Here is a 19,778-nt window from a genome sequence, read left to right as displayed (position 1 = left end):
TATGGCTTATTTTAATATTGAAATACCATTATATATATATATATATATATATATATATATATATATATATATATATACTGTACAATAGTCACTTTAATCCAGTTCAGGGATAGTCACCAATATTGCTCATGGTGGACATTTACTGTGGTCCGTGGTGGACAATTTAAAAATGTTCTATGGACCTTCACAAACCTTGGCACCCAGACTGGTGTCTTTGTACGGACACTTTGCCTATCCTTGATCCAGTCTCCTGATTTGACAAAGCCTGTGACCTTCCTTCATACGAGTCTTCGTAACCTAAACTTAAACAGCACATTTTTCATTAGTTTCTTCTGTAACGCCTTCATTTACTCTGTTACTTGAGATTAGAAGATCAGGTTTTGATTGCATTCTTTACTAGAATGTCCTTCAAGCTCGCTCATGCGGTACTAATGCCTCTCAACGTACAGAATGGCTACATGTTCATCTCCCTTCAAGTAGAATCCCTCATCTTAATGTTCTACAAATTACTCTTCCTACTAACAATTCATATTAAATTATAACAGGATTTATCTTACCGTAGCAACTACTTTATGAAAAGTTAATTAACAACTCATTAAGCAGATTTTATTTTCTTTATCAGTTTTTTTCGCCCTTCTCATAATTCACGTGGAGTTCAACTTTTGCCTTAACACTAAATATTGTGATTTAGATAGCTGCGGTGAAAAGGTTTGTGGGTTTTTTTTATATTAATTCATTATATTATAGTGGAAGTTACATTAACTAACCTGGAACTGATCATTTCAGTGATGTAATATATGGAACACTCTGCTTCCCAACCATCCATCGTGACCGTCATTCCTTAGTTTATTATTAAATATATATATTTTGCATAAGAAACAGGTGTCCTTAATTTTTCTAATGTCCTAAAACCCTAGAGACAAATAATCAACATTATAAATCAAAGCAATTATTTGTGTTTGGCCTAATCCAGGATAATTATTCACTAATCTGTTGCTCTACGCTGGGGTGAAAGTGACGCAGAGAGTATTAAATCTGATACCTAAAATACTTTTGATTAATCATTTGTTCCAAAATATTCCTAACAGCCAATCTATTTATAACCAGCAGGGTCAAACACATCTACAAAAAATTATCAATTCTATCTTATAACAAATGCAGCCCCGAAAATGATATTTTTTTTATTTTTTAATGAATGTTTGAGTTTTTTCACTGACTTATTTAAGTTAGAAAATGAGACCTCCGTCTCATTAAAGTTCTCCCCCGGCTGCCCCTACTGAAAGCAGGAATCATTAGAATAATTTATTGCGCGTGCACAGTAGCACTCTCACCGAAACAGCCAATCACATGTACGCCATCCATTATTTATATTGCATACATGGGATTGGCTGTTAGACTGAATGATTTAAAAAGGGAGCTCAAATCCAATTGTCCGCAATGGGCGTTCTACTGAGCATGTGCAAACAGTGTACTGAAGAATGCTTCCTGGTTTCAGTAGAGGCAGCTGGGGGGGCGGAGTCACATTAGACACAACTCTCATTTTCTAGCTACAATAACTAAAGAACGCCTGCACTGATTTGCGTGTAATAAAATGCACTGGAGTTTATGCAAAAATAGCTCCAATATGGATTAAACATGAAAATAGCAAGAGATAGTACCCAATACTTTGTTCAGATGATAAAAAAAAAAAGAATGTTCGGAACATATTGTTGCAAGATCTGTGTATGTATGTATATATATATATATATATATATATATATATATCCCAGATATTCACTGCTTCTCTTGTGTATGTTGATTAGTGTACAATTGGTATAGTTTTAAGTATAATGGACAAGGGGTCCACTGTGAATAACCATAAGGAAAAACCCTAAAATAATTCAAATGATCGAGACACGCGTATATTCTGTGTTTTTGTCAGTGGTTTAAGCAAACCTAAATGAAATAGAAATTGGACGGCTGATCAACTCAAAAAAAACTGATCTGTGACATTTACTAGTCCAGCGCTACATCCTCGGGGAGCAATTACTTTCACACAAAAACCTACACAAAAAAACAATAGCTCACAATGTACAATAACAGCAAATGGAGGTGGCCTGACCCGAAATACCGAACACTACAATGCGATGCTATGGAATAACAGAGGTCGTCTAATCGATGTTCAGTTCATCAGTTATCTCATAGATGTTTGTAAAGTAACTGTTACATTCCAGAATACAGTTAATTAATTACTAGTAGCCTAGTAACAGAACCCCTCTTCTTGTTAAGTGCTCTCTAGATGCTCAAGGAAGTCATTTATATTAACAATTACAGGAGAAAAACATGGTTAAGATACAGTACAAGAGATACTTCTTATAATACCTGTTAGGAATTGTGAGATATTCTAAAGTGAATGACACAATCATGTATGCAGAATAAAGTCTATGCTTAACAAACGACGGACGTGACCCGGCAAGAGTCTGAGATATCTGCAGTAAAGCTATAGCAATTAATAACATTTTCTACCAGGATTGCTCTATTTGTGTGCCTTTAAGTCTAAAAGTAAACAGAAACTGAGAAAAACCAAAAAAAAAACAAAAAAACTTATTTTATAATGAAGGCAGGTTTCGATATATTTCTACCATCAGATCTGTTCTTCCTTTCTATAACCTGGAAGAGGCATATGGGCCTGCGGCAGTCATGGACTATGACCTGCTTCCTCCTCAACACCAGGCGGCTCCTGGCAAACCATAAACCACACAGCACATGAGGCGCCAAGCATGGTCAATGGTGCCCTCAGTGTGTTTGCTTACTGTCGATAGAGTCCTTGAGTTCCAACTCCAGGGCTCTTAACCTTTTTGAGACCCGTGTAAACGGCACTGCCAGAACAAGTGAAGGTCATTTTCCTCCTCCACAATGCACTGTGGGCAATGTCTGTATCTGCACGGCCCCCTGGCATGCGTAAATGTCCTTAGGTGGAGGCCTCTACGAATTGCCATCCATGCAATGTCTTTATGCCTGTTGGTCAGCCGGCTTCATGCCACATTTGCTCAAACAGTTGTGACTTTGACAGCAGGGAGCCCTGGGATGTCCTCGATAGAGACTTTGGCTCTGATGACCTTGTGGATCACACAAGGTGACCACGCGTCTGGCTTAACTCCCTCCAGTTGGTGCTCCACACGGGCAGTAGGAAGAAGCGAGACATGGAGTGTTCAGCAGAGGCTTTCACTACGTCTCAGAGAGTCCTGCGCCCGGAGGTTGCACACCAGGAAAGTCCTCACTTATGGACAGTCTAGAGGCTGAGGACCCAGTAATGCGCTAAACCACATGTGCTATGTCTGGAACTGAACACATAGAGAATAGAACCTTCATTTTGGGAAGTATCTTAGTAGCAAAATAGCTTAAATAGACCTTTCCTTGGCCCCCAGCTAATGTCCTGCAGTTTGCCTTGGACGTAATTAAAGTGGATTTTCTAAGTGCTTCGTTACCAATCTAGACACTTGCTAAATTGTTAATAGAGGTGGACCGGATTATATATCACGGGTGCCTTGTAGAAACTCTACCCAAATGTACAGTGCCTTACGCAATCTACAAGTTAAGAAGCACAAGATAGAACCTATTAAATTACAACCGGAAGAATTGCCAGCATTTATTTTATTTTTAAGGCTGGATATTATTTTCTAGCAATCACTGTACGTCACTAAGGAGCTTGAGGACCCTAATGCCTTCCCCGACATCATTCTGTGTTCCTGTAGCCTGTAAACTCTTCATGCCTTTTATTATCTATTTATTTCTTGTATGGTTCAATGCTATATATATAACTTTTTGTCTATCCCTAAAAAAAACAATGCAGGACATTAATATTTTTGAGTTATTTCATAGGCTCGCTAAGCCTTTGGAGACCTAGACTGACCATCGGCGCCACAAACACGCACAATCTGCTGATCCAGAATTAGCGGAAATATTCAAATTGTTCTTTGGTGGCTCCAATTTTTGCCTTGGAAAACATTCTTCATAGTATTCACTAAACTAGGTAAAATGTACTACCGCGAGGCTGAAAAAGCTCTATGTCTGTTACTGTTGATAGACTCAATCTTTGTGACTGACCCTCGAGTCTATTGTACTGACTTGTTAATGGTGGTAATGAAATGGTCCTAAAAACGGTCTTTATCCAAACAGTGACTTGTCAAGGGATGAAGATATGTTTAGTCACCTTTATTCAAGCAGGGGTTTCATTTGTCATAACAATGTTAAAAACACAAACTGTAATGCGCAGATATCTTTATGGACCTCAGACCCTTGAGACTCATGGTCATCACCTTCAAAATATTCAGAAATGGAAAGGATATTGTTGGAACAGTTGTTCAGTTTTTATTTTCAGATTCATCTCCCCATCTAATTGAGTTTTGCTCAGTGTACGTTCGTTTTAATGGAATCATTTTCTCATTGCGCTGCTTGAAAACAAAAGATTAAACGTAAAGTGTTCCACACCTGCGCATGGCTTCCAGAAGATATATAATGATATATAATCTGCTCCACCTCTATTAACATTTTAAGTGGCCAGCTCAGAAAAAACGAGGACATAGAAAATCCCTTCTAATTAAGTGTAACGCAAGATAGGCGCATCAAATGAAACGCCTAGCAAGATCTTCCCAGGGGCCGAGGAAAGAACAGACTCAGGTAATAGTCACTTAAGTTTTGTACCTAGGGCATAGTTTGGAGCATTAGCCAGAAATACTTGGTTTCTCTGGGATATTCTTCTCTATGATCACTAAGTGGATTCTGTATGTTTTGCAGAAACTGTCTCCAAATTATTACTATTCAAATTTAATTAGGTTTAGTATAACTAAATTTGAGTGTTAAAACTATATATATATATATATATATATATATACCGTATATATATATATATATATATATATATATATATATATATAATCAGTTTAATCGTTTTGGAAGTATTTACTTTTAAATCTGGAGATAATTGAGAACTGTAGGGGTAATTCTCTCTCATTACTGATGAATTGACGGCGTTGGCAGAACCACATGCAGATTATAATATTAAAAATTGACTTTTATTGGATATCAAATTTAGTTTAAAAAAAAAAAAAAAAAGAAAACCAATAAAGACTTATCTCATAGGATAATATTTTTCTGGCTTGTTGAGTTACCCCAGACAAAGCTGCCCTGTTGGTGAAATATCCAGCGGCCGGCCACCGAAGCGGCAGATCGGGTATGTATGGGGCATGGATGGCCAGCAGCCCAATGTGCCAGATGGCCAGTTGTGGCCTATGTTTAATACGTATATTGCTTATTTTAATCTGTACACACATTACAATGGTTTATTTTGTGTATGGGGCTCTAAAACGTACAATATGGGAAATGCGACGGATCTCTCTCGAGCTTTGTCACCATAAATAGCTGAATATCATGACCGCTGCATCGCAATCCGTGATCTTTGTTGAGGTTCTATTTGTTTCTTTGAATCGGAGAGGGACGCTTCGCTTTCATGTTTAACGGATGGATTGTATTCCAATCTCTTACCTTTGATGAGCTACGAACCTGAACAATGATCTCCCCGTAGGCATATCCAGAGTCATTGGCCGGTCGCGAGACCTCCAGCTGCCAAGAACGATACAAGTTCGCTGGAGAGCGGACGACCGGCCAACTCCGAATGGAGTCGTTAGAAACGAGAAGAGGTCTTCCCGATTATCATCTGGTTACAATAAACTTCTAACAATGCCCGAAAGTGACAAAAGGCTAGAAGTGCCGCGTAAATTGACTTTTTTTTTTTTTTTTACCTCCCGCGACATTTGTCAGAATTTTAATGGACGGTTCTTTTCCGGCTGACAATTTTTCTCCATTATAAAATCAATCAAATGTTACTATACTGTCAACCAACGTCGAGGACAGAAACCTTTCAGAAATCCCCAAGCGACACATTTTCAAATGCATTTTGGAACAGACCTCTTGCCTTTTCGACACCGCTAACAGTCGAAATGGTAAAAAGAGCTGGCATTGTGCATTTTTTCAGGCCCGCGATACAGAGCATCATGCGCGTGCTGCGACAAATAAAACGTATGAAACCCCACTCGAGTTACCTTTGTCACGTTCTAAATGGGTTTTTTGACAAGACATACCACAGCGGTGCATATGAGGCCAATGCCGACCTTTTTAATGAAGAAAGATTTTCAAGATGCAGAACCATTGTGTGGAATCCTCGAACTCTGACCTTGTATAGATGGTTGAACAATGAATATATAGAAAGCAAATGATAGCTTTATCTTTCGACTGTTTATGTTGGATAAAAAGATGTACAGCGTAACAACGCCTACCACTTGATGGCACGATTTTAGGTTCCTGTACATTCATATTAACCCCTTAATGACAAAGCCTCAAAATGCATTGTTTTCAATGGGTTTCGGGACCGCCCATTGTCCTTAAGGGGTTATTTTTGAGTTCAATTGAAGGTTCTTCGCTAGTCTGATAATAACAAACACCTAATCCTCTATGTCATTTCCCCACATCGCATGGCATCCTGATGATGGAGGAATGGTTAATCAGAGGAGCTTAAGAAAAGAATCCAACTCTGTTGCATTAGGGTCTGGACTGGCTATCTGGCACGCTGGACTTATGCTTGGTGGGCCACTGGCGGACAGCAACCTATGCTGGCCAGCAGTCACGCTTACATCATTTGGCGTCACCTGGCCTTAAAGTGCCAGCGCCACCTAGTAATCCCAGTCCAGCCCTGGCTGCATTTATATCACTGGAAACCAACCAAACCACCAATAGATCTCATCCAATCTATAGAAATGTTAGGTAGCACAAATTTCTTTAAAATGTGTACTTTTTATATCCTCATAATATATATTTAGAGAATCGTAGATGATACTACCACGAAAAAAATCAGTTTTGAAGAAAATATATGATTTTGACAAATAAACTTTTCAATTCATTTTCACGATCATTTATCATAAACTTTTCACAAAAAATGATTCCACTCTCTAGCGTGTGAAGCAAATAAGCCCACGAAGATCCGTAATTGCATTCTTAACACTTATGGTTTATTAACATAGCAGTAACACACGAGCTTTAAAAAGCTGTTTCAGTTTCTATGGCAACAGCCAATCCGAATAGGAATGTGATTAAACATTCAGAGGAAAGAATAACATGACATATTTAACATTTTAGAGCGTTATATTAATGTTTTGTCTAAGTGGAACAGTAGCTTTAAGAAATTCTGGAGACTGCGTGACCCTGAAAACCTATTGGAATAAAAACCCTGAGATTTGGATCAAACCAGTAATAACTTATGATTTTAAAGCTAAAAGCTAGACTCACCCCCAACACCGAACACTAACACAGACACTAATACTATACACTGACATACAAATGCACCATATGCTGACACACACTAATGCTAACACCACACAGAAATACCTACCCACACACCTAAAACCATACACTAACACACGCTAACACCATACAGTAATACCCATCCACATATCTAGAATCATACACTAACACACACTAGCACCATATGCCGACACACACTAATGCTAACACCCTACAGTAACACCCACACACCTAAAACCATACACTAACACACACTAACACCATATGCTGACACACACTGATGCTAACACCATACAGTAACACCCACACACCTAAAACCATACATTAATACGGGCTAACACCATATGCTGACACACACTAATGCTAACACCACACAGAAATACCTACCCACACACCTAAAACCATATTAACACACACTAACACCATATAGTAGCACACACACACAGGAACACTGTACACTAACACATGCAGAATCTAATGCCATACAGTAATATACACTCACGCTAACACCATGCACTTTCACACTCACTCTACTGCCACATAGTAATGCACTCACTCCAAAAGCATACACTTACACCCTGTCGTTATTGTATGTTGCAGTCTCCATGTGAGCTGCTGGTCTACTGACACAGGGTCACATGACTCTCGTTATGTGACTGCTCTGGGCACCTCGGTAACTGAGCGTCCGCTTGCTGTGTACCCTTGGCACCCATCTTAGTTCACCCCTGCACATGGCCGCTGTGATGGGGGTCCGTGTTGCAATTTCCCACCATAGTGGGCCAGCCCTGAGAGGTCAGAGGATCTCTCCAGCCTCCCCATGATCTCCGCTACTCACAAAAGCAAGAAAAGAGGGCAGCTCCGCAGGACAATGCTCAAAAATCGAGACTGTCTTACAAAACACAGAACGGTTGAGAGGTATGGTGATGGATACATGGAAATATTAAATTAAATTGAGTGAATTTTAGGTTTGCTTAATGAATCCCACATACATTTATAATGAATGATTAATTTATAGAGTTAGCATTTTAAAGTGCTTATATTGCATGTTTGTTAAACACTTAAGGGATTTCTTAAGCAATGAAAAGTTGAATATTTATCTTCACTTATTTGGAAAAAAAAGTGTATCTATATAATCTGTTAAACCACTGAAATTCCACTAACCCAGCTTTATAAATGTTGTATATATTAACCCCTTAATGACAAAGCCCGTACATGTACGGGCTCAAAATGCATTGTCTTCAATGGGTTTCGGGACCGCCCATTGTCCTTAAGGGGTTAATAAATTATTAATTTGCACTACTTTAGCTCTTCTCGTTCTCTTAAACTCTCTGGACCTTGTGGGAGTTTAAATGCCGAAAACATCCCAAGAAATACACATTTTGCTGAAAATGATCCTGAGCGTGAAATCGGCTTCAAACCACCTTTAGGTTTATAGGCCATACCGGAGTGAAACTTGCCATGAGTGTTTGCTTGATGTTCACCGTAATACAATATCTACCAGTATGAAATAAAACAAAAAAAAATATACTACATACTGTAAATATTCAAAAATGCATCAAAATGTCTCAAAACCACTGCGGAATTAAAGGTCTGAGTAAAATGTCCAATCAGATTCCAAAGAGAAAAAAAAGGAGTACAGCTATTGTGATGACGTTACTTATCACTACGTAAATCTTCAAAAGTGTACATTAACTAACACACACACACTTACCTCTAGGAAGGGTCACTCTAAATTGTGTTATGTGACCCAACTGATCACTCGACTCCTGGCCACCCACTTTCCCAGAAACAGAGTCAAGTCCTAGATTTGGGGGATCCTAAAGTCTGGCCGTGAGGTGCCCCTTTATTCTTTCATCCCAGACAGAGATCGGCCCTGCAGCCATCTTAAGTCGCCTAATAAGTTGGCCTGACCCGCTCACAAAATTCTGGCTATAAAGCCTTTTTTTTTAGTTGTTTTTTAAATTCAGAATATAGGAGATGCTACAAATATAAAAAAAATGTAATTTAAAAAATAATTATATATCTATATTGATAATATTATTCTAAATGCCTTACCCAATCACATAAATAGCTATCAATTGGGAAAAGCACATAAGAATCACATAGTTCCAAAATGAGCCATGCCTCACCCCAAAATACCCTCTTTTGTCATTTGACGTGTTGAGAGGTATGGAAGAACACGTGTCCACTCATCCTTTTTTTTTTTTTTCTACTTTAACATTATATGTTGTATGAATGATGAATGAATGAAAGTAGACAGTTTCACAACAGGAACAATTTAGATTTGAACTCATATAACGCAAATGTGATGCAATCAATACAATGCTGTTGATATTCCTGTTGTGATTTGCTACTAAATTTGTTCAATAAAATTTATTTAAAAAAAAAAAAAAAAACAGTAGGAAAAATGTCTTCTGCCAACGACAATTCCTTTGTCTTCCAACGGGTTTGAATTTATCAGTAGAATTCATTAAGAATGTGTCAGAAAACCCAGCCGTGGCCTTTTTTTTCTATTTCTTGTCGTCTAGAAGACATTCCCGGAGCGTTTTCCTGAATGAACGAACACAGCAGTGGCCTGTACATCACATCAGATCAGTAGCCCGTGAAACCTGCAATGGAGCCGTCAATAGCGACAGGTGGGGGTTACCTCCCGATCATAACGTTACAAAAAAATACTATACATTAGTATAAGGCAAATCGGGAAGCATTAGTATGTACATTTCTAGCGCATGCTCAGTAGTATTAGTCACCGAAGCAGCTGCCAATCAAATGTATGTATGTTAGCAATCGTCAGTTTTGAGATAGTATACATGTGATTGGTTGCTGCTAAGCCCATTGACTAGAATGGATGTTCTACTGAGCATGTGCAAGAAGCATATTGAGGTATGCTCCCCGCTTTCAGTAGAGGCAGCTGGGGGAGGAGTTAAATGAGAATTTCAAAATGGACTCCAAAATGCATTTAAGAAATTAATTATTATTAGTAACGTATATATATTTCCAGTTTAATGGACGTTTATCTGTGATTATCTATTAACGCGACATTAAGTTTAATAAAACTGCACAATGCAATTTTTTTATAAACATTTTTTAAAACTTATAAATTTATAAATTTAAATTTATAAATTGAAACCTAACAAGCTATTTGGAAGACGTGGCTACACACATTCGGGGGGAAACTTGTGTTCTAATCGCACGAGATGGATAATGTTATTGTAAATCTGTTAATATAAAATCATAAAAACTGCTGAACTGTTAAAAAAAATATATATTTTTTTATGAAATATTGATTCATGTAAAATTCTCAGAAATGACGCATTTGTAGGCTTGAGTTATGTGTGTTTCATGTTAAACATGATAGATTAAAAAAAAATACTAGTCTACAGTATTTGCAATAATCCTGGGGACCCGCTGGCAAATGTAAGTGGTTCCTGCGCGGCTAACTGCCCATGTTATCGTAGGAAAAACATTAATGCATTGAATATGAAAGTGAGCGAATTGACACATAAATCAAAAGGTTAAATGCATTTGGAGACATCACATACACAATTGATTTATTATTTATATGTTTCTTGTACGAGAAAAAAAAAATCATTTGCCTTTAACCCCTTAAGGACAGAAGCATTTTCAGCATAGCAAAAGACAAAAGTATAAAATAAGGCTTTGTACATAAGGGGTTAAATCGATATGAAACGTCTGTTCCACTATGATTTACCTCTTCCACGTTTAGGAAACGCACACAGGTTACGTAGTCTGTGTAAGAGAAGAAGGGCTTCCTTTGGAAACCATGTTTATACATAACTTATATATTTATATACATATACATCCCAAGTGCCCTGTTTCAAGCGGGACAATCCCGATTTTCCAGGCTATTTTGAGGGCCGCATGGATCATGAGCTATTAGGGAGATCCAAGGAGCGTATGTAGGACAGAGCTGAATCGGAGAGCCTACATGGCCACCTTGACAGGTATTGAAGCAGAGCGCTGCGTTATGACATCATAGCCCTGTGTTCTTCCTCAGAAGAAGCAGAGCTCCGGGTAGCCTACCTTGGGAAGTTCGGCGCTATTTGAAGTATTTGGGACAGGTTCAGAGGGCTCTCTGGTCCCCCCTATGGATAGATCAGACTGTATAAATTAGAATTTATGGGGTTAAAACTGAGGAGAGGCTACTTGAACAAACAAAGATGGATCAGATCGAACGATACAAACTTTGGTTAATCTGGAACAGGCATTACCAAAGTCCGTCCCGAGGGCCAACTGCGGCCCGCGTTCCGGACTGATAAGGCCCCCCAGATAAGTTGCCCAAATATAGATCTGTTTTTTAGATATTAAAGGCAGAGTGATTTAACACCTGTTTAGATTTGTCATCCAAGTCACAAAATGAAAAGTATGCCGTTTTCAATAAACTTTGCATAAAATAGTTAATTTGCATTTAATTTTAATGGTTCAAAGAATGTCAGGCAAAACGGTCGGCCCTCGCACATGTTCACTTCATCAAATCTGGCACTCTTCGAAAAAAGTTTGGACATGCCTGGTCTGGAACATGCATTCAGAAAATTAAGGTTTCTCATGTAAAAAAATGTAATGAAAAAAAATATGAATGTAATATGTTAAAACATAGATATTTCATGTTCTATGGGACAGAAAAACTATTGATATTAAATTATCTGTAATGTTCTCAATTTCCTTTTTATTCTGAATGCTCAATTTCTATATTTTCTTCACATATGAAGCCTTTTTAAAAAAAATATATATTTATTATTATTTATTATTTTATTAAACTTGCTTATCATTGACATTTTTTTTTAAATAGCACGGAGTTAAAAAAATATTCCAAGTATGTTTACTTTATATTGAATAATAGGTAGTTTTGTAATAATTTTTTTAAACATGAGGAGCGTGGGAATAAAGAATGTCAAAGACTTCAGATAAACACACATTGTGAAGTGTTTTTAATTTTTTTTTTAGTATTCTCTCTACCATGTAAAAGAATAACAAAGACTTTTAGTTATATCATCTAATTAAAATATACATTGGGTGTGTGTTTTATCTGATCAATAATTGAGCTGACGCTGAGTTGTACTCTTCAAGCCATTGGAGGAACAGAAATAATAATAAAAAAAATGTCTACATATAAAAATAAATATAATGCTTGGGATTTTAAGACTTTATAATACTGAAATATATCTGACAAATTACTTTTTCTTAATAATTACACACAAAATATCAATATCCTCATAGGGATGTTTCAGATAAGCCTCGATTTCAACAATTTTTGTGAAAAATGATTTTAAATTCTGATTAATGGCTGTTTAACTGTTGCCTCACTGTTCCGGAAATGTTTATCTTTTCTAGAATCTCAAGGTCTAAATAAAAGTATCAGAGGATTTTTTTTTTTTTTAAAAAGTGTAATTTTACAAAATGGAAAAAATGGGTTGAAAGCTCAGTGCTGTTGACCATGATGGGATGATGACTTCCCTCCCTCATTAGAATTTTTTACTGGTCAGTAAATATGCCCCCATGGCTATTATTGTTGAACTGCGTAATAATACAGGATGTGATCGATCAAAAATGTGCTTGTCCTGAGAACAAAGTGAGGTAATTTTGATTATTCTGGAACTTACGAACTGAGTTATACAGACTTTAGAATTCCAGATCAAGCGTGATGTTGGTGGACACCATGTAATCAGAGACAGCTATTTTACTGTATATTTGGATCAGCAGATGACTTTGTAGTCCTACCACATATGCATGCGACGGATAGAAATCAAAAGAGGGGCTGGCCGGACGCAGTGATAAATGTTTGATGATAGCAGAGCCATTTAAAATATCCGATGGAAGACATTTTTTTTTTCTTTCTGAGTTTGTCCTGGCGTCTCCAGGTGAAGCTCTGCTTTCCGGGATCTTTGAGTCACTCCTCTCTTTGTCTGGGAAGCTGTTTAGCCACACCTAATCCCCACCCACTTTCCCTCTTACTCCACACTGTTTGAGGTTAGCTCCTCCCTGGTCTGCAGGGTTAGCCCCGGCTACACAACTTCCTCTCAAAGCCACTCCTCCAGAAGAGGGAAAGCTCCCGTTAGCCTGCTTTGGTAGTACCCAGATATACTAATGGGGTATACTCGTTGTCCGTAGCAGTCTGGACACGCCCACTGACGATGTCACCCTGTGCCTCGGCCAATTAGCTGAAACCATTGATCCTGTTGTGAAGAACACTGGTTTTCGTTATCGAATACTAAAGAGGAATTTAGTTAGGATTAAAAAAAATCAACAGAGACTTCAGCTTCTATATCTTTACCTGGAACGAAGTGAAATCCAGACCTCCAAAGTGAGACATGAAATAATTATGAGGCTTTAGTACTGCCCTTGAAGAAAGCCATTAACAGGTGTAGGCGTAATGTATCCCCGTCATCCATAACTTATAGTAAGATAAGACAGGCACAAGTCGCTTCTCGCAGCACCTTAATTAGTAACAATGCATTTGGAATTAGAACCCGAGCTGCCTTGGGGCTTTTGGTATAAGCGTTCTATGTTCTGTCTGACTAATACCGTGCGTCGTTCATTATATGTTTCTCACGTGCCGTGCTTATACGCGGCAAATATTGATTTTACCCTTACACGCGTTCAGGATTTAGTGACAAGGGCGCTAGTGCTTTTAGCATGATCAGCAGACCAGGCGTGTTTTAACCCACCTCTGCACAAGCCTGCATGGACAGGAAGGGGTTAACAGATTCGAGGATACCGAGATGACCGTTTTTTTTTCTGAAGGGATGAAACGATGCGTATAGTTTATCAACCAAATCAAAATACATTCATAACGGACGGCAACGAAAGCGGAATGGAACAGATTAAGGTTAACGTCCCCTTCCTGCGCGGGGAGACCCCCGAAGCTACGCGCTGCATGTCGCTGCGAGACGGCCTGCGGGGCTGAGCGTCAGACATCATGCGCTGATCCGTGGCAGCCTCTAATCATTTCTGGAACGGGGCTCACTTTTATATCTTTATTATATCTTAAGCAATACATAAAAGTTTGCCAAATCGTGCTCGTTAACTCTTATCTGAAAATGTGTGATTACTTTCAATAAACTGTACTTTAATCGAGACACGCGTCCCTTCTCCGGGTAGAAGAATGTGTGAGGGTAAGTTATTTAGACAAATCATATTGAGACAAAGCTTCTGGGGTTTTTGTTTTGTTTTGTTTTGTTTTTTACTTTTTTGCTTTTCTATTAACCCTTTCACCTTCATCCCACTATTAACCCTTTCATGTCACGATTCTCTTCCATGCTCTACAAAGGGGAAGCTGGGGTCCTTTCATAAAGTTCTGCCCGACAGCTGAGCCATGGACACTCCACCTTGCTTTATTTGGACCCCAACCTAAGAACTCTCCAGCACTTGTAAAAGCTGCTCAGGAGTAGCTAAAGATATAACCAGGCTAAGCGGGTGAGGCCAACACTGCAGAACACAATATCAATAATGATACAAATGTTATGTTCCTGTTCCTAATGTTGATGAAAAAACTTGTATGTGGACATTTGGTGGTTTATGCAACGTCTGTTCCGGAACCTGGACGCTGCAACATATTGACGATTATCAGCGACTGCCCTGTTATCATTATTGATAATGCTCTCCCCAGTTTTGGCATCACTCACTTCTGACACTTGGGCCCAGAGCTTTGGACTATTGTATTTCATACTTGGACCAGGCACCTGGCTCATACCTCCAACTTGAGAACCTGCCTCTACTCTACATTCGAAACTTGAGCATAATTACCACTCGACAGCCTGATCTTCCACACGGCGACAGAGAGAACTCCCTGATCATCCGAGAAAAACAACCTTAACTGTCACATGCTAGCGGTCGATCACTTAACTTCAGGCCGAAATAGCCAAACCAAGTGCGCCAAGTGCTTATCAATGACAAACACAGAGCTTGGTTCTTCTTTGATGCCAATGATTGCAAAACTTGGTAAATACAACTTGAAGTCGAAGTAAAATTTGACTTTGGTGCCAACAAGGAAGGAACTATTTGAGTTTCATGCCAGGGTATTCGAGAGTATGAGAAGATTAATCCATTGGTCCTGTTTGACGTCTCATGCAATCACGAAGATAGAGGTGTTCAAAATCTACTGTGATGGTATGGGACATTATCGGCAAAGTAATGGCGCACACTCCTGGTTAAGTGGTCCTACTGGCAACCAAGGCCAATGGGGCACCACCAAACAGAAGAATTACACTGCAGACATGTCATGGGATACAGTTTCTGTTTTCCCAAAGAACCTTCTACAACTTCTGTTACTACCTGCTAATTTGTGTGTCCCATCCTAATTTGTTGCTACCCAGACCTTACCAATGGCTTCCTATGTTCTCTTATGATCCTTGGGAACATGACCATAATTAAATGAACCAGCCTCCCATCAGGAATACTAGATGTCAAGACAGGGAGGGAATAGGCATATGGCTCCTGAATCTAAAGAAAGACCAAGGACCAAGGTCTTTACATCCGGACTAATGGACGAAATGGGTCCGATTCTATGTTTAAAATACTTTCATTGACCCCAGGTCTGCAGACTTATAGGTGCTTTATACCCAAGGGCTGTTAACACCATTATAATGGTAAAAAAAAAACCATTAAATATTAAATATTAGGATATTGGCCGGCAACTTATAGTCATAATATATATAAACCAATGCATTGTATTTATTAAAATAACTGAATATTTATAAAAGTAAGTGTTTTTGGTTTGAGAATGTCATTTCGCTCCCACAATAGGACTTTTTGTTCCATGGAAAATATCAAACCATTATCGGGAAAGTTAAACACAGAGTTTTCATACAAAATGTTCTTCGTTGATGTCAAACATTGCGATATTTTGCAATTATTGTGTAGCATGTTAAGCCTATGTAAACTCGTACTGGAAACTTCACAAAGGTGTCTAAGAGGATTTAGATGATGAGATGTCACCGGTGGCACGGACACCTTCAGAGATTTTCCAGGTGCTTAGGTTCAAACAAAAAGATGTTTTACTTTTCGTTATTTAAGGTAGAGTGGCTACCAAATATACATTTGTCGAAAGCAATAGGAAAAAGGTCTGTAAATTAACATATTTTAATATATCATATGGCAGTATTTTAATGTATTTCTGATCCCCTTATCAGAGGTGACTTAGGAAGGCTTTTTTAATGTCATATGTCACCCACATCCTATAGCATAGGGAATGGGGGGGGCATGGATAACCTTGTTGCCTCCTCAAAGGGTAAAAAGGGTAAAGGTCAAGCCAGACTGCAGAGTTCCTACCATTACAAAGGGTCAATTACATTTTGGAGACTATTTCTTAGAAGACACCATAAAACAAACAGAGGTAGGCAAGCAAACGTTCCCCCAACCTTGTATAAGGGAACAGTTCTGCCTCTGCAGTCAGCTTGACCCTAATATAAAGTATCGGGGGAGGGGGAAGATTGAAATTGTTAATGGTGGAAAATATCTGAGTATGGTGCACATGGTAAGAGATGTGACTATGTCTATGGGTGATATTCTGCTGATTAAGCCATTGGCTTGGGAGTTTAAGGCCATGAATAAATTAAATTCAATAGCCACTTCTAGACAGAACTCCTTCCAAAAGTGGGTCACAGACTGGGCACCACTGCCATAAGCGACAAAGCTTGGTAGCCGAAAAAACGTCATGACAAAAGCATGATACTAACTGGAGCGGGCAGCAGATCAGAGGATGGAATACAGTGAAACATCTTAGAGAAACTGTACGTACTCCACATTCTGCTGCTCAGTATACACGTCATAGAGTGATGAGAGCCACCAAAAGGTGATGCCATTCATCTAAAGCTCATCTCAATCTCAATCATCTCAATCCTCTGTAGCCCAGATAATAGTTAAGATTAGAAAGGTACATAGAATGTAGATACAGGGTGCGCTGCCTGTCCTCTGCTTGTTCCGTTGCTATATGCAGACTGTCATGATCTAAACCAGGTTTTTGAGGAGACTCATCGTGCAAAATAAGTGGTGACCTCTGTGAGTCCAGTTTAGAAGTGAGATGCTCCACTTCTCCTTTGGCAGACGAAGCAGACCACCCTGTCACAAGCAGCAACAGCTTTCTCCAAAATCATTCTCGAAAGAGTATCAAAAAATGTATCACGCATAAACGATATCGGACCATAAATAAATTTGCCCGTTAGAGAATCAAGCGCTACAGGGCTTGTGAATTCCAGGAAAACAAAGACAACCTCCTTGTCTCATCAGCCGGATCAATGGTTGAATTATGATGAAAAAATTCTAATAACTCCATGATTAAAATAAGCAAGTCTAATGAGTCTTTGAATACCTTTTCTGGAGCTGGATGTAGACCATTGCCTAATAGCATTCATTTTTTTCAGGGCCATTTGCATAGAGCTTGGATCCAGAATAAAACCTAGAATCTTCATAGTTTTGACTTCAGAGGCACATTCCCCAGTTTGGTCAAATGTTCACGCTTATTAAGACATGTCAAGTATTACTTCATAGGAAAATGATGCCTAGAAAGAGAAGCTTTCACCAAAAAAAATTAATTGGGCCAATTCACTAAGAAGAGACTGCTTCCGATTTACTTCAGTCAAGTCACCCTTGGCAGGTCTGTAGCCAAAAGGGTTAGGGTGAACTCGGTAGCCAAAGGTCAGGACATTAGTGATATTAGAACTAAAGCTAAATATAGCCAAAGATCAGTAGCAAGAATAGCAGATGAGAAGGGAAAATCTTTAGGCAGGGGTAGATACAGGGTAAATTCCTAAATGGGCAGGGCAATTAGGGTCTCGCAAACCAAAAATGTATGGGGCGCAGGTGCATGTATAGGGAAAAAAACAACACAATATAGTGTAGATGGTATGTTCAAATGTGATGGTTAAGTGATATATTGCACTCACAAGTGAAAGAGATAAATCCAACCCATCAATAAGGACTGTAAAAGGCTTTAATATTCTTCAAGTGAAGATCTAAAAAACAAACTTAAAATAGTGCAGTATCTTCAGGTAAAATAAATATACCAATAGGAATGCACTCACAGTTTTTTCATGCACAACGTGCATATACAGGCGTTTTGATTAAAATTCCATCAAAATGAAGTCCAATTGAGTCTTTCTTTCTACGCGTTTTGCCCCTTGGGCTTCTTCAGGAAAATCAATTGGTGCAGATGTCCGTTAGTATCAAAAAACAGTAATCTGTGTGTATTTCCATTTCGTATGTCTGCTCTTTTATAGCCGTTTCTATCATAGAAGAATATCTCCTTCACTTGTGAGTGCAATATATCACTTAACCATCACATTTGAACATACCATCTACACTATATTGTGTTGTTTTTTTCCCTATACATGCACCTGCGCCCCATACATTTTTGGTTTGCTTGTATTTTCACACTTTGAGGAGAGTGTCGTCTGGGCAGCTGCGGTCCATATTGGGGAAGTATTATTATATTCAATTATTTATCATTTATTACACCTCACCTAAGTAGCACGTATTTTTGTTTTTTATCACTGTGCGATTAGGGTCTCAACCATCACAATAACTAGCCAATGGTCTCTGGAAAGGTATCCAGAAGTCATCTAGAAGTGCTAAATTGTCAGTGCAAGCACCATAGAACAACTGAACACCTAGTTTTACTGCCTTAAAGATTCGATGTGAGCTTACTTTAGCCTAACAGGACATGGCGCGTTAAAGAGAGTTCATCTGTCTGTGGATGCGTAGAAGATACTGTGCTCCCCCTCCACACCTCCACTACCAAGTGCTGCTTAGAAGTCGAGCTCAGCAGCTGGGGAGCCAACCTACACCATCAAGAAACCACAACCTGCCATCGAAAGACTGCCAAATGCTTCCACCCAAGAGCCACATCCAATGCTGGTTGCCAAAAGACATAAAGTAGACATGGTGAGCTCATTATATTGCTGACATGGAATGTGCAGTTGTTTCTCATTACCCATGAAAACATTCTCTTCCTTCCAAGTCATATGCGCCCACCTTACTAGTTTTAACCGGAACATTTCCCTTCCTTTCCAGATCTTTTGCTGTGGTCCTGACCACCATTTTTGATACCACCAATTGATGTACCAGTCCCTTCTTCAGATTTCAAAATCTATCCTAACTTTGAATTAAATCGGAGCGCTCTTTGGCCAGTGATTGGCTGCCTCGAGCAGAAGATTGGGAGCAAGAAAGAAGAACCAAAAAGAGATCTTCAAGAGTCTTCAATATCGTTGGTGGGGCTGCATGGAACACTTGGAGATGGTAATGAAACCAATTACCATTTATAAGTGTAAAAACATGCACCGTGTTTGACAATGCTATTTTGTTACCAGCGACAGGATATTTTTCAAAGGAAAATATTAAACAAATATTATCTGGAAACTTTGCAAACTCTCATCTTTTCCCTTCAAGGGAAAGTCCCACAGAAAAAAAATATTTCCCTCCCTGGAGCA

The sequence above is a fragment of the Spea bombifrons genome, chromosome 5 (assembly GCF_027358695.1).
Source record: "Spea bombifrons isolate aSpeBom1 chromosome 5, aSpeBom1.2.pri, whole genome shotgun sequence".
Taxonomy (NCBI): Eukaryota; Metazoa; Chordata; class Amphibia; order Anura; family Pelobatidae; genus Spea; species Spea bombifrons.
This window is presented reverse-complemented; position numbering follows the sequence as displayed.